The sequence below is a fragment of the Macrotis lagotis genome, chromosome 3, assembly GCF_037893015.1.
Source record: "Macrotis lagotis isolate mMagLag1 chromosome 3, bilby.v1.9.chrom.fasta, whole genome shotgun sequence".
Classification (NCBI taxonomy): domain Eukaryota; kingdom Metazoa; phylum Chordata; class Mammalia; order Peramelemorphia; family Peramelidae; genus Macrotis; species Macrotis lagotis.
Window position 1 is genome coordinate 297,086,353 of NC_133660.1, and position 13,892 is coordinate 297,100,244.

At 34.8% G+C, this 13,892-nt stretch overlaps 1 pseudogene; it reads left to right on the plus strand.

Moving 5' to 3' along the window:
- The first annotated feature begins 5,278 nt into the window (after window positions 1-5,278).
- On the plus strand, window positions 5,279-6,194 carry LOC141516855 (olfactory receptor 10AG1-like; annotated as a pseudogene).
- The last annotated feature ends 7,698 nt before the right edge of the window (window positions 6,195-13,892 follow it).

Below are 13,892 nucleotides of genomic sequence, written 5' to 3' on the forward strand. Positions count from 1 at the left end.
TAATCCTCAGGTTCACATCTTCCTTTTGACACCTAACAACTATGGAATTTTGAGCAAAATCATTTAGGTTAAGACTATTTATCCTTATATATAAAATCAGAATATATGTGGTGCCTACAATCCAGTGCTGCTACAATAATGTGCATTAAAAAGTTTTGTAAAAATTAAAGTAGCTTTTGTATCTCAGTTATCTTATATCTCTATTGTTTTCATTTTCATTAGGGAGGAAATAAGGAACTGAAAAATATTTATATCTATCTAATAATATCTATCTAAGAAAGGCAAGTTTGAGCTCTTTAAAAATAATCTCACCTTTAGTTTATTTGATTTGAACAGGTTCATAATCTCTGAATTTCATGATAATTTTGAATTTTATGGACCTACTCAGCGATAGAGTATTAGGAAAGAATAAAGTTTAAAGAACATTACCTGACCCTTCGGTCAACCAAGGTGTATGGGGTGATCAGATGGGTCTTCACCAAAAGTAACTTAAAGAGATTAATGAATTTATATAGCTTGTTTTATTCTGCTTCAATTTTTTGCCTTTTATCTTTTAAAGATATCTCATCCATTTAATTTCCTCTTTAAAAAAATAAAAAAAATCTGTTAAGCAAAGGTAAGATTAAGGGCAACAAAACATAACTAATGAAACTGAACTCCCCTCAATATATGCTGGTCAGTAGAGAAAAGTAGGAATTATCATATATTAACAGATAATAAAAAATCAATATTTATTCATTTATTTGTTTGTTTGTTTGTTTCTTTGTTTATCTGTTCTCTAGGAAACAAGATTTTTGTGTATAGTCAATCTGATCCCAGGCCCTGTTACATTTTTCCCCATTTGGTTGTCCTCTGTGCTATGTCTCACTTCATATAAAAGAGACTCCACAAAACTCTTTGATTTCTCATTTTTCTCATTCTCTGATTTCATTATAAGACAATTTTTATACAAAATCCTATACCAAAGCAATTTTAATTTTCCCTTGATGATTGTTTTCTTTCAGAGATTTTTCTTTGTTTTTAAATTATAATCTATATGAATATATATTTTTAAACACATAACATCCTTTGTTTTAATCTGTCACAGATTAGCCTTAAGTAGACAGATTGCTGAGTCAAAGCTTAGTGGCATAACTTCCAGAATTCCATATTACTAGAATTCCCAAAATTCCAGTTAGAATGATTAGATCAGTTACTTGAACCACTTGTAGGATATTATTTTTCTATCATCTCACTGAAGATCTATAATTAATTATTGCAAAACTATTTCAAATTTGACAGTTTGTAGAGTTAAATGAAGACCGAATTGCATTCATCATTATTTTATTAATATTAGTGACTTATTTTGATGATTACTTGTAATTTATAATTCTTTTGATATTATTTGACATATTAATCATATATGATATATACATAAATATAATTTATATATGTATGCTTTTTGTTGAGCTTATGTATATTTAAGAATTTTGTAAGTATTATAGGACATATTTTATAAGTAAAATAAGACTTATTTTTCAGTGGTTAGTTTTTTCTTTAGGTTTTTGCAAGGCAATGGGGTTAAGTGGCTTGCCCAAGGCCACACAGCTAGCTAATTAGAAAGTTTCTGAGGTCAGATTTGAACTCAGCTATTCCTGACTCCAAGGTCGGTGCTGCATCCACTGTACCACCTAGGCTTCCCTGGACAGAGGTACTTAATTTCTCTTATACAGTTAAGATTATTCATTTTCTGTTTCATGAATTTTTCTATCAATATTTATGAAGTATTAAATGCTGTAGGGGTAGAACTGCTAGACTTGGTCTAAAGAGAATCTAGGGTAAAGAGAATCTGTTCAAATTCTTACAATAAGAATCCAAGTAAAATGTGCCTCTTTGCCTCATCTATAAAATGAAAATATTATATTTTATTTTATATTGCAATCCTTTGAAATTATTTATATTAAAAACCACTCATTCAAAATCAAACATTAAAATTAGGTTATAATGATTAAGTATTTGAAATTCTTAGCAAGTAAGAATCTTATCAGATTACTACAAGATTCTTTTTGGAAAATGGGAAATAGAACATTGATCTATTTTTTTTGATGATTAATAAAAAAGCTTTCTAAGTGTCTAACTCGATTTAATACTTTGGAAAATCCTTTTTGACATAAATTATATTAAAGAGTTTTCATTAAATCTAGATAGATTAATAGATATCAAAATATATATGTACTATTGCTATACATATATATACATACATATACATATATATATACATATATATATATATATATATATATATATATATATATGCAAAAACATATAAAAACCTGGTGATGGCATCCTAGTAGTGAACAAAGAATCCCTATAGGGACTGAAGCACAAAGAAGTCATTAAGACCTGTAAGCAAATCAAGAAAGGTGTTGCAATCATCAGATCAGTCAAAGCCTTGCTCCATGTCCAACTCTCACACCAATAAGCCAAACCTGCTCCCCAGATTTTAATACAGTGAATAGACACCTGTGACTGGTTCAGATGAAGGACATTATTCTATTTTTGTTCAAAAAGACCCAAGACCCAAGGACAAAAGTTTCCTAAGTTGCACTCAACAAAGAGCCATGAGTTTTAGTTGGCATTTGTCCCTGTTATGTGACCTTGGAAAATAGCCCTCCAGGAATCCATATTCATACCCTTGCCCTGAATCACCAGCTAAGATGAACAGGAGTTTAAATTTCTGAACAGTGGATGGATGAGGAATTTAATTCTACTCATTGGATGATCAGAGTCCAGTACTCTCATACCTGAGAAAGTCCCTTGAAAAGTCATTCATTGACAGGAAACCCAAGATAGGGAGAAAGTGCCTCTCTACTCAGCTGGACCACAAAAGATTTCCTAAAGTTATCAATTCAAGAAAATGTGTTTAGCTACAGTCATCACAGAACTTGTTTTGCCAGATAATTAAAAGACAACAATTTTAAAGTGTTTTGAATGTTAGGTGCTAAGGTGTTTACCATGAATCTCCAGCTCTCCAAATCCAATGTATATTTTTCCTTCAGAACTTTTCTTTATTGGAACTATGTTGGGGCAGCTAGGTGGCACAGTGGAGAAAGCACTGGCCCTGGAGTCAGGAGTACCTGGGTTCAAACCTGGTCTCAGACACTTAATGATTACCTAGCCGTGTGGCCTTGGGCAAGCCACTTAACCCCTTTTGCCTTGCAAAAACTTTAAAAAAAAAAAAGCAATATGCTACATATCTGTCACTCTTCCTAGAATGTTGACAGATTGCTGAACTCAGAAGACAACTATTTCATTCCTTGCCTATGCCATAAAATCTCGTTTCCTTTTATATTCTTGCAGGGGCAGAGTGCTTGCTTCTGGCTGTGGTGGTTTATTTATTTATTTATTTATTTATTTTAGGTTTTTTTTTTTTTGCAAGGCAATGGGGTTAAGTGGCTTGCCCAAGGCCACACGGCTAGGTAATCATTAAGTGTCTGAGACCAGGTTTGAACCCAGGTACTCCTGACTCCAGGGCCGGTGCTTTCTCCACTGCGCCACCTAGCCGCCCCTACTGCACCACCTATCTGCCCCTGTGGTGGTTTATTATAATTGTTATCATTATTATGTTCATCTGTAGACAAATGTTTATGGTGTTTTAGAAAAATTTCATATATATATATATATATATATATATATATATATATATATATATAGCCACTGAATTTTAGGCTACTCTTTCAATTGGTTTCAATTTTAAAAAAAATTAAATAACTCTTATTATCCATAGATTTGACTACGTAGAGTGTAATTGGAGTTCATTTGGGCAATCTCAATGATTTTAGAAGTTTTAAGTATTAGATACTATTGTAAATATTTTAAAGTGCATTAGGAAATTAATATTTCCAGTGTCATTGTTTAGACCTTTGTTTCAGTTAGTTTCAATTTTATTAATCAAATAAGTATTACTAACCACAGAACTATGTGCATGAAACATAACTGGCATCAATTTGGGCACTCTACATTATTTTAAACTGTTTTAAGTGTTGTTACGGTATTAACCATAAATATTTAAGCTATTTTATTAAGTTAATATTTCCACTGCCACTAAGTTTTATGCTTTTGTTAATTGGCTATAATTTTAAATAAGCAAATAGGTCTCATTTGTTATTGATTTTATTATTTTATTTTTTCCTCACAGATTTGTCTATATGTAGAACAATTGGATTTCATCTGAGTACTTTAAATTATTTTAATAAGTCTTAAGTGTTAGGTTTTAATGTGTTTTCCCTCAGTATTTTAAGCTGTTTTAGGAAATTGAAATTGCTGCTATAACTACGTTTTATTTTGTTTCAATTGGCTTTAATTTTTTTTAAATCAAAATAATCTATTTGTTTTGTAGTTGAAGTACATCTGGACACTCCAAATTATTTTAAACTGTTTTAAGTGTTGGATGTTAATGTGATTACCTTGAATATTTCAAGTTCATTCAAAGAATTAACATTTCCAGTGTCAAAAAAAGATAACTCTATGTAGGAGACAATTCAAGAGAGATGAAAGTTTATAAGACATGAATTTTCCCCCTAAAATGCTAATAACATGTGGATAAGAACACTGAGTTTAAGCAGAGGACATTTGGGAATTGACAAATACATGGTTTGGACACTATAATGTGGTGAATCAAGAAAAAGGAAGGAATAAAAAGTTTGAAAACAGAGGACAAATTCTAAAGAGAAGAACAAGAAATAAACAGATCTTTAAAAGAATGGTAAGAGTGACTAGCCAAGAAGATAGGAGAAAGCTTTGTAATACCATACGTTATGAAAGAAAGACTGAAAGGAACAAAGTAGAGAGGAAACCTTTGCTGGGATTATGTATATATCTTTATCTCTATGCCTTATTTTGCATCACGGCTAAAATTCCTAAAATTAGGAAATTATCACCAAAAAAAAAAAAAAGAATTATTAAGCATGGTGTTAATGTTGCTCTTGAGATCAAACATAAATTTTGGTTTTACCATATGTCTTTACTTGATTGCTAATTTACATTCAACTATCCATGAAAACAGTAATAGCAGTCACGTAGCACTTTATAATTAGTGAGTTATTTTGAATTCCCCCTCCCTCCAATATGCTATAGAATGTTCGGTGGGGAAATTAAAACATAAGAAGTTAAACATGGAAAGATTATTTCTGATACTTATGTGCAACCTTCTCTTGTCTGCTGAAAAGGAAAATGAGAGAGAAGGAAAGTGATTATTTCCTTCTTAATTCATCATTTCCACAGGTAGAAGAAAATCCAGATGTCTGGGGACAATCTTACATTTGTGGTGGAGTTCATTCTCCTGGGATTTTCTGAAGTTCCCAGACTCCAAGGGTTTCTCTTTGGGTTTTTCCTAGTCATCTACTTGTGTATACTTATAGGAAATGGCCTCCTCATTATCCTAATCAAGATGGATCAAACTCTCCATACTCCCATGTACTTTTCCTTGGGAACTTTTCGTTATTGGAAATATGTTACACATCTGTCACTATCCCCAGGATGTTGACAGATCTCTGGAGCCAGAAGAGAGCTATTTCATTCCTAGCCTGTATTATACAATCGTATTTCCTTTATATTCTGGGAGTGGCAGAGTGCTTGCTCCTGGCTGTGATGGATTATGATCCTTATGTGGCCAGCTGTAAACCTCTATACTATCCTCTTATCATGAATCACAAGGTATGTGTCCAACTGGTTGTGGCTTCCTGGATGATTGGAGTCCCAGTGCTGATAGAGGAGACACATCAGGCTTTCTCTCTAACCTTTTGTGGTTGTAACAAATCATTTTTTCTGTGATGTACCACAATTACTAGAATTGGCTTGTGAGGATACACATAAAATAGATGTCTCTATCAAATTCATTGCACTGACATTTATCATAACTCCCTTTCTGTTGATACTCATATCCTATGTCAAAATTATAGCCACTATGCTAAGGTTGCCTTCGACCTCAGGGAGATCCAAAGCCTTTTCCACATGTTCCTCTCATCTCATGGTTGTGGGCTTATTCTATGGGTCTGGAAGTATTGTGTATTTGCAGCCAAAATCAAGTTACTCTACAGGATCAATTAAAGTCCTTTCTCTTTTATATACCACTGTGACCCCAATAGTCAACCCCTTGGTATAGCCTGAAAAATAAGGATGTAATTGCTGCACTGAGAAAACTACTTCTTAAGTGAATCTCGTCAGAGTTGTGAGCAAAATATATAGATATTGGTTTTCTTTTATTTCAATTTCCTCAAAAATATACACCTGCTTATTTTCCATTGCAATGAATGTCCGCATAAATGAAAGCCAAATTAGTCTATTTGAAAATACAAGACAGTTGCCTGAAGTTTCTAATTTCATTTGGTAGATTGTGAAAGAAATGAACAAATTGTTATTACTTAAATGTTGGCACATATCAAAAGAAATTTTAAGTGCTATTGTATTATGATTTTTATTATTAGCACTTCCTGAATGTACCAGTTTTCAAAACAATGCAATTTAAATGTATTGTGGAGAATACTAGACCTGTGTCTCAAAGAGATCATTTAAAAAAAAAGACAAGAACCTAAATGTAGAAATATATTTAAAGCTGCAATTTTTACTGTAGCAAAAAAATGAAAATTGGGAAGATGTTCATGAATTGAAGACTGGCTGAACAAATTGCAACATATGAATGCAACATCATAGGCAATACTCTTATACTATAAGAAATAAAGAGCAGGTGGGTTTCAGGAAAATAGAGACTTACATACATGAACCAACCTTGAGTAAAGTGAGTAGAATCAGAAGAACATTGACTACAGTAGCAGCAATATTGTATGTTAAATGAACTCTAATGGATTCAGCTCAACTCAGTAATGCAGTAATCCAAAACAATTCCAAAAAACTTTTGATGGAAAACACCGTCCACATCCAGAGAGAGAACTACAGAGTCTGAATGCAGAATAAAACAGTATTTTAACTTTTAAATATTTCTGGGTTTTTTGTGCTTTTCCTTTTTGTTCTGATTCTTATTTTCCATCACAACTATTATGGAAATATGTTTATCATGATTGTACATGTATAACCTACATCATATTGCTTGAAGTTTTGTGGAGGGAAGAGTGAAAGGAGGGAGGGAGTTAGTATTAAATGAGAAAACTGTTTTACAAATATCAGGAAATAAGTATGAATGATTTTATGATTTTTATTGAGAGCATAACAATTGCTTCATCTTGAGGATTTAATTCATGTAAGGATCCCTTTTCCAGTCAAGACATACAAAAAATATGCAAAAGCTTTTTAAAAGATGATTCCACTTAACACAAATATATGGAACATGCACACATCCATAGACTCCTCAGGATCCAATAGACCTGAAAGACATGCAGTTCTTGCTGGGAGAGACCTTGGCAGGTACCACATTCAAATAGAAACCCCGAATGAAACAAGGCTGGCAAATAAAGGACAGTTAACTTAATACATTTTGGGCTGGATACATTTTTTTTTTCCTGGAGTGACTGTAGTAAAGAAGAGTGTCATGTAGCTGGAGTACGTTTTATAAGCAAAACTAATCTACTCAGCAAGCTTGTATGTCTAACAAAAGAAATAAATGACAGGATTATGAAAATGTAATTGCCACTTGCAGGAAAATGTAACATCATCATCATAATTGCCTATGTTTTCACAATGACTAACCCTGATGAATTCACAGAAAACATTTATGAAGATCTGGAGAACCTTTGCACTAGTGTACCAAAAGAAGACAAACTTATAATTATGGGTGACTTTACTGGTAGAGTAAGCTCCGGAAAGAGCACCGACAATGATCCCTTACTACTGAATACTTGTGCATTTCATGACCTTTCATCAGGAGCATTGTCTTCCATTTACCTAAAGGAGTTAAAACTTTGCAGATGCACCTTTACAACAAACATTAACATATAATCGACAATGTTATTGTAAGAGGAAGAGATAGATGGGTGGTGAGTGACAAAGGCAATGTGTGGTGAAGAGTGATGGACTGATCACACACTCCTCTCTCCATGCTAAGTAGTCACATTCAACAGAATTGGTAGGCACAAGGCAAAATGACGACTTGAAGAATTAATGTCAAGAGATTAGAGTAGTGAAGGAGTTAAGCCAAGATGGTAGAGAGAAATCAGGAAATTTCTTAAGTTCTTCCGGCTTTCCATCATCAACATTATTTAAATTCTCTAAATGGATTCTGGAGAGATAGAACCCACAGAATAGTGTTCAGCATTTTGCACAAGGTCTGTCTCAGAGGGAAACAGGTGAAGGTTCTCAACCTTGGCATAGATCTACAGCAGAGTCCCGCAGAATCTTGACTCTGCAGGCCTATAGCGTGACAAGTAAGCTAGGAGGGGTCCAACAAAGATACTCTAGGCCACTCTTTAGCTGCTGTATTTGGATTGCTCCCAGGCCAGTCATCAAGCCACTAGATTTTCCAACATAGAAGAAGCCAGCCTGGTGAGCAGAACAATATGTCATTGCAGAAGATCTGAAAATGACCCTATCTCCCAACAAAAGAAGCTTGATAGTGGATAGCCCAAAATGATTAAGAAAAGTCAGAGAAAAGGGATACTGATAGAAAGATATTTGAAAAGTAAGGATGGGTAAAACATGATTTCAAAAGAGGCCAGCAGAAAAAGAAACATAGTCATTTCCAGAAAGGAATTTGAATTGATCTCCAGCCCCCAAAAACTTCTTGGAAGAACTCATAAATGATTTTAAAAATCAAGTAAAAAATTGGAAAAAGAAGTATAAGAGGAATTACACATATTGAAAAAAGTAGCATAAAAACTGATTGAAGAAAGTAAATCTTTCAAAAATACAATTAGGCAAGTGCAAAAAAGAAATAATTAGTTCAAAAATACGATTGGGGGCAACTAGGTGGTGCAGTGGCTAGAACCCCAGCACTGAAGTCAAGAGTACATAAGTTCAAATTTGGCCTCACATACTTAATAACTGCCTAGCTGTGTGACATTGGGCAAGTCACTTTGCCCCATTGCCTTGCAAAAAAGCAAAAAACAAACAAAAAAAACAAAATAAAAACAAAAATTACAATTGGGCAAATGTAAAAAGAAAGTAATTACTTCAAAAATATAATTAGGCAAATGGAAAAAAAATGACAACTTTAAAAGTAGAATTGTCTAAATGGAAAAAGAAATGCAAAAGCTAACAAAAGAATATAATTGTTTTAAGAATTGATTTGAGCAAGTCTTCGTTAATGATTATGTGATAAGAAGAATAATTCAAGCAAAATTTTAAAAATAATAAAAATAGAAGAAAATGTAGAATACCTTATTGGAAAAAAAACAAGTGACATAGAAAACAGATTCAGGAGAGATAATTTAAGAATTAGTGAACAACTTGAAATCCATGATCAATTAAAAAGGAACTTGAAGAGCATAAAACAAAAAATTAAAGGAAAAATCCCCTGATATAGTAGAAAGAGGGAAAATCGTCATTGCAAGAATTAACTAGTCCTCTCCAGAAAATGATAGCAAAAAAGAACTTCTTTCCAGAATTATCAGATCAAGGAGAAAATCCTGCAGGACAGCCAGAAAGAAGCAATTCAATTACCAGGGAGTCCCATCAGGATTATTCAGTACTTGGCTACATCAATGTTAAAGGATTGAAAGGCCTGGAACATTGTTGAGGACCAGACCCTGTGAAAGGAACACAAGTATTTTCTGATGACAAAGGCCATCAGGATAAGCATGTATTATTGATCATTAATGGATTGGTTGGCTCACTAATGAACCCTGACCTAAACATCTGCAGAGCTAGAAGTGTATGGGAAATTTTCTGATAAAGGAGTCCACAGATTTCAAAGGAGAAATATAGTAAATTTAACCAGTCATGCAGCTGGGTTCCATCTAATTTGTTATGTCTGAGCTAAGTTTTGTTATAAAAGTCTGGATATTCAACAATAAAGTTGAGATGATTTTCAAAAAGCAGTAAAAAAGAGATGGCTTTCATGACATTAATTGTTGGTGGCTTTCATGGCATTTAAGTGTTGGTGGCCTCTCTTCCACCTGGCTCTCAATCAATGTTCAGACATACATCTGAGTTGTTATGAGCAATAGAACATGATACTCTAGAGCAAAGGAGCTTAGATTGCAACCAAGATTCAACTACTCAGCAAAATTGAGCATACTTGTTCAAGGGGAAAGATGGACATTTAATGAAAGGGTTCACTTTCAAATTTTACTGAAGAAGAAACCAGGGCAAAACAGAAAATCTGATCATCCAACATGAGGTTCCATAATACATAGAATGGTAAATGAGGGAAAAGAAAAAGTATTTTATTCAATAAGATTAAACTGGTCACTTCCCTACATGGGAAGATGATAATCATAACTCTTTTTTCAGTAGAATCAATCAATAAGCATTTATTAATCATCTAAAAACTTTCAGGCACTGTGGTAGACTCTGGGAATATAAAGAAAAAAAGGGGCAATTATGTCCTCAAGAAGCTTACATTCCCAACTAGTAGAAACAACATATGCAAACATAACATTCAATCCCTGCATTTGTGTCAGATTCTGTGACTCCATTTGGGGTTTTCTTAGCAAACGAGTGCATTGCCACTTCCAACTCTAAAACATATTTGCAAAATAAATGCAAAGTAATAAGGGACTATGAAGAACAGGAAGACTGTAAGTGACATTTAGATGAACTGAGCTTTGAAGTAAATTAAGATTTCTAAAAAAAAGAGGACATGCATTAAACTGATGCTATTACGAGTAAAGAATAACAAGAACAGGGACAGCTAGGATGGATTTCCCATCTTTTCATCAGTGTTTTTGTATCAATTCCCAGAACAAGAGCAGCAGTGGTAGTGTTTGTATTGCTAATCAAGAATAGATTAGATGGGGGGCAGCTAGGTGAACAGAGCAGTTGCCCTGGAGTCAGGAGGATCTTAGTTCAAATTGGCCTCAGACACTTAATAATTATCTATGTGACCTTGGACAAGTCACTTAACCCCATTGCCTTGCAAAAACAAATCAAAAAACAACCCACAAAAACATAAGAATACCAAGAATGATATTGTGGCTGTACTGGGCAGCATGTAAAGGGGAGTAATGCATGATAATCCTGGTTTTTGAGTGCAGCCTGTCTGTCAGGGGCTTTAAATGCCAAATAGAGGAGTTTGTATCCTGGTTAATAGGGAGATAGTGGAATCTAATGAGCAAGGTCAGATTTGTGACCATTTAACAACAGGGAAACTGAACCTCCAGAATCTGATAGAAAATTTTGAGTCCACTGATTATTAATGAAAGGAAAATTAGCAGCAAAATTGCAATTTGTAAAAATAGAAATGTGTGAAATTGAAATCATCTCAAGTGGGTGTTACCTACATTTGCAGGTGTTTTAGTTTAAGATTTAATTTTTTTAAAGGCTATTATTTTAAAAAAGCCAACCAAACAACCAAAGTATCGTAGAATGGATGAAATCATTTTTATAAAACACCTTCGTACGTACCCTTTGATCCAGCAATACCACTACTGGGTCTATACCCTGAAGAAATGATGAAAAAGGGTAAAAACATCACCTGTACAAAAAATATTCATCGCAGCCCTGTTTGTGGTGGCAAAGAATTGGAAATGAAGTAAATGTCCTACAATTGGGGAATTGCTTAGCAAACTGTGGTATATGTATGTCATAGGACGCTACTGTTCTATTAGAAACCAGGAGAGACGGGAATTCAGGGAATCCTGAAGGGATTTGCATGAACTGATGCTGAGAGAGATGAGCAGAACCAGAAGAACACTGTCCACCCCAACAGCAACATGGGGTGATGACCAACTTTGATGGACTCGCTCATCCCTTCAGTGCAACAATCAGGGACCATTTGGGGCTGTCTGCAATGGAGAATACCACCTGCAACCAGTGAAAGAATTGTAGAGTTTGAACAAAGACCAAGGGCCTTTAATGTAGAAAAAAATATATCTTATTGTCTGATCTTGCTATCTCTTATACTTTATGTTTCTTCCTTAAGGATATCATTTCTCTTCCCATGGAAACAATGTAAAGACGGGCAAATTACTTTCCATAGGGGGAGGGAAGTAAGATGGGGGGAAAATTGTAAAACTCAAATAAAATCTTTAATAATAAAATAATAAATAATAATAATAAAAAAATAATAAAAATCTTTAATTAATAAAAATAATAAAAAATGATAAAAATCTTTAATAATAAAAGAAAAAATATTTAATAACAAAATAAAAAATAAAAAAACACACAAAATAAAATGTAAGCAATTTCCAAAAAAAAAAAATGCCAGAATGCCTTTTGTGGGAGGTGGGGGGAGGGAAGCGAGATTAGGGGGGAAATGGTAAAACTCTAAATAAATAAAATAAAAAAATCAGAAGGCAAAAAAAAGGTATTGGAATGCTGTTAGAAGTCACAGAAAACTCCATCTTGTTCGAAAATGACCTCATGAAAACAGACCAATTCAGAGTCTTTCTTAGAGATGAGGCTTTTCCGGTAACTCCCCTCCTAGGCCTCTCACAAGGGCCCGATCGGCCACGCGTGCACCCCGAAGGCCTACCTTCTGGGTCCGCGGGGTGTCCCCAAGGAGAAGCCGCCGCCTCCAGCCTCCCACGCCCTCTCCAGCCCCGAGCAGGAAGTGGGCTGAGACTCCAAAGCCCGCCCAGCGCGGGGAGCCAATCAGCTTCCAGGAGGGAGCCCGGGAACGCCCTCTTCCGGACACGTGGGGTTGCTCCCTTCATCCACGCTTCTGAGTCTTGGACTGCGCAAGCGCAGCGAGGCCTACCCGGAGGAAGGACGCCGTGACGAGGACTGTGGACCGCGGCCCCACGGAGTGGGCAGTTCGGCCTCGCAGCTTGGCTTGCGGGCACTGCTGCAGGAGCGCGGGCCTGGGGCGGCGGCCCATCATCATAAATGATGAAGACGTTAACATGAAAGCATGGAACTTGGATGGCAGAGACAGAATACAGAAAATTGCATCCCGTGAAGAAGAAAGAAGCACCTGTGCCAGTAATGGGAAAGAAGGGGGCCGGTGGGCGTGGCCTGAATCTTACCTTCAGTGGACTTGACCCCGAATACAGTCAGTAAGGCTTAGACATTTGTCTTACCCTTCAGGCATTAGAATGGGAAAGGGACAGGAGGAAAGGACAGACTGATAGAAGGGAGAGGAGAAGAGGAAAAGGAAAAAGGAAAAAGGAGGGAGTTGATCGCAGTGGTTTGGGTTGAGGTGATATTTACAAACAAAACACTGTGAAAGGCCTAAGAAAAGCACAAATGGAGGGGAGATGGAATTTAGGATAACAAGGAGTAAATTTTTATGACTGTGAATGTGCTGAACTCTCCCATAAAATGAAAGCAGGTATCACGGTGAATAAAAAAGAACCCTATAATATGATTTTTTAACAAGAATCACCTTTGGAGCAGAAAGATCCACAGCAATGATCAAAGGAGGCAGCAAAATACCTTATTTTTTTAGTTGAAGTATAAATAAACAAGCAAAGAAATGCTGTTCTCAGACAAAACTAAAGGAAAACTAGATCTCATTAAAAGGGATGAGGAAGGAAAAATTCATCTAACTAAAATGCCATAGATAGTGGAGTATTATTAATACTAAAACTATGCACCATGTGGTACAGCATGTAAATTCTTATAGAATGAGGTAAATGAGTTATAGGAAGATATAGATAGCAAAACTAAATGGATAAGAAACCTCAATATTCCTCTTTCAGAATTAGATGAATTAAGCAATGAAATAAACAAAAAGAAATTAAGGAGGTTATATATGATAAGTTATATATGATAAAATTCTGGGAAAATGAATGGAAATATAAAAGATATACCTTTTTCTCAAAGATACATGACACCTAAACAAAATGACCATGTATTAAGGG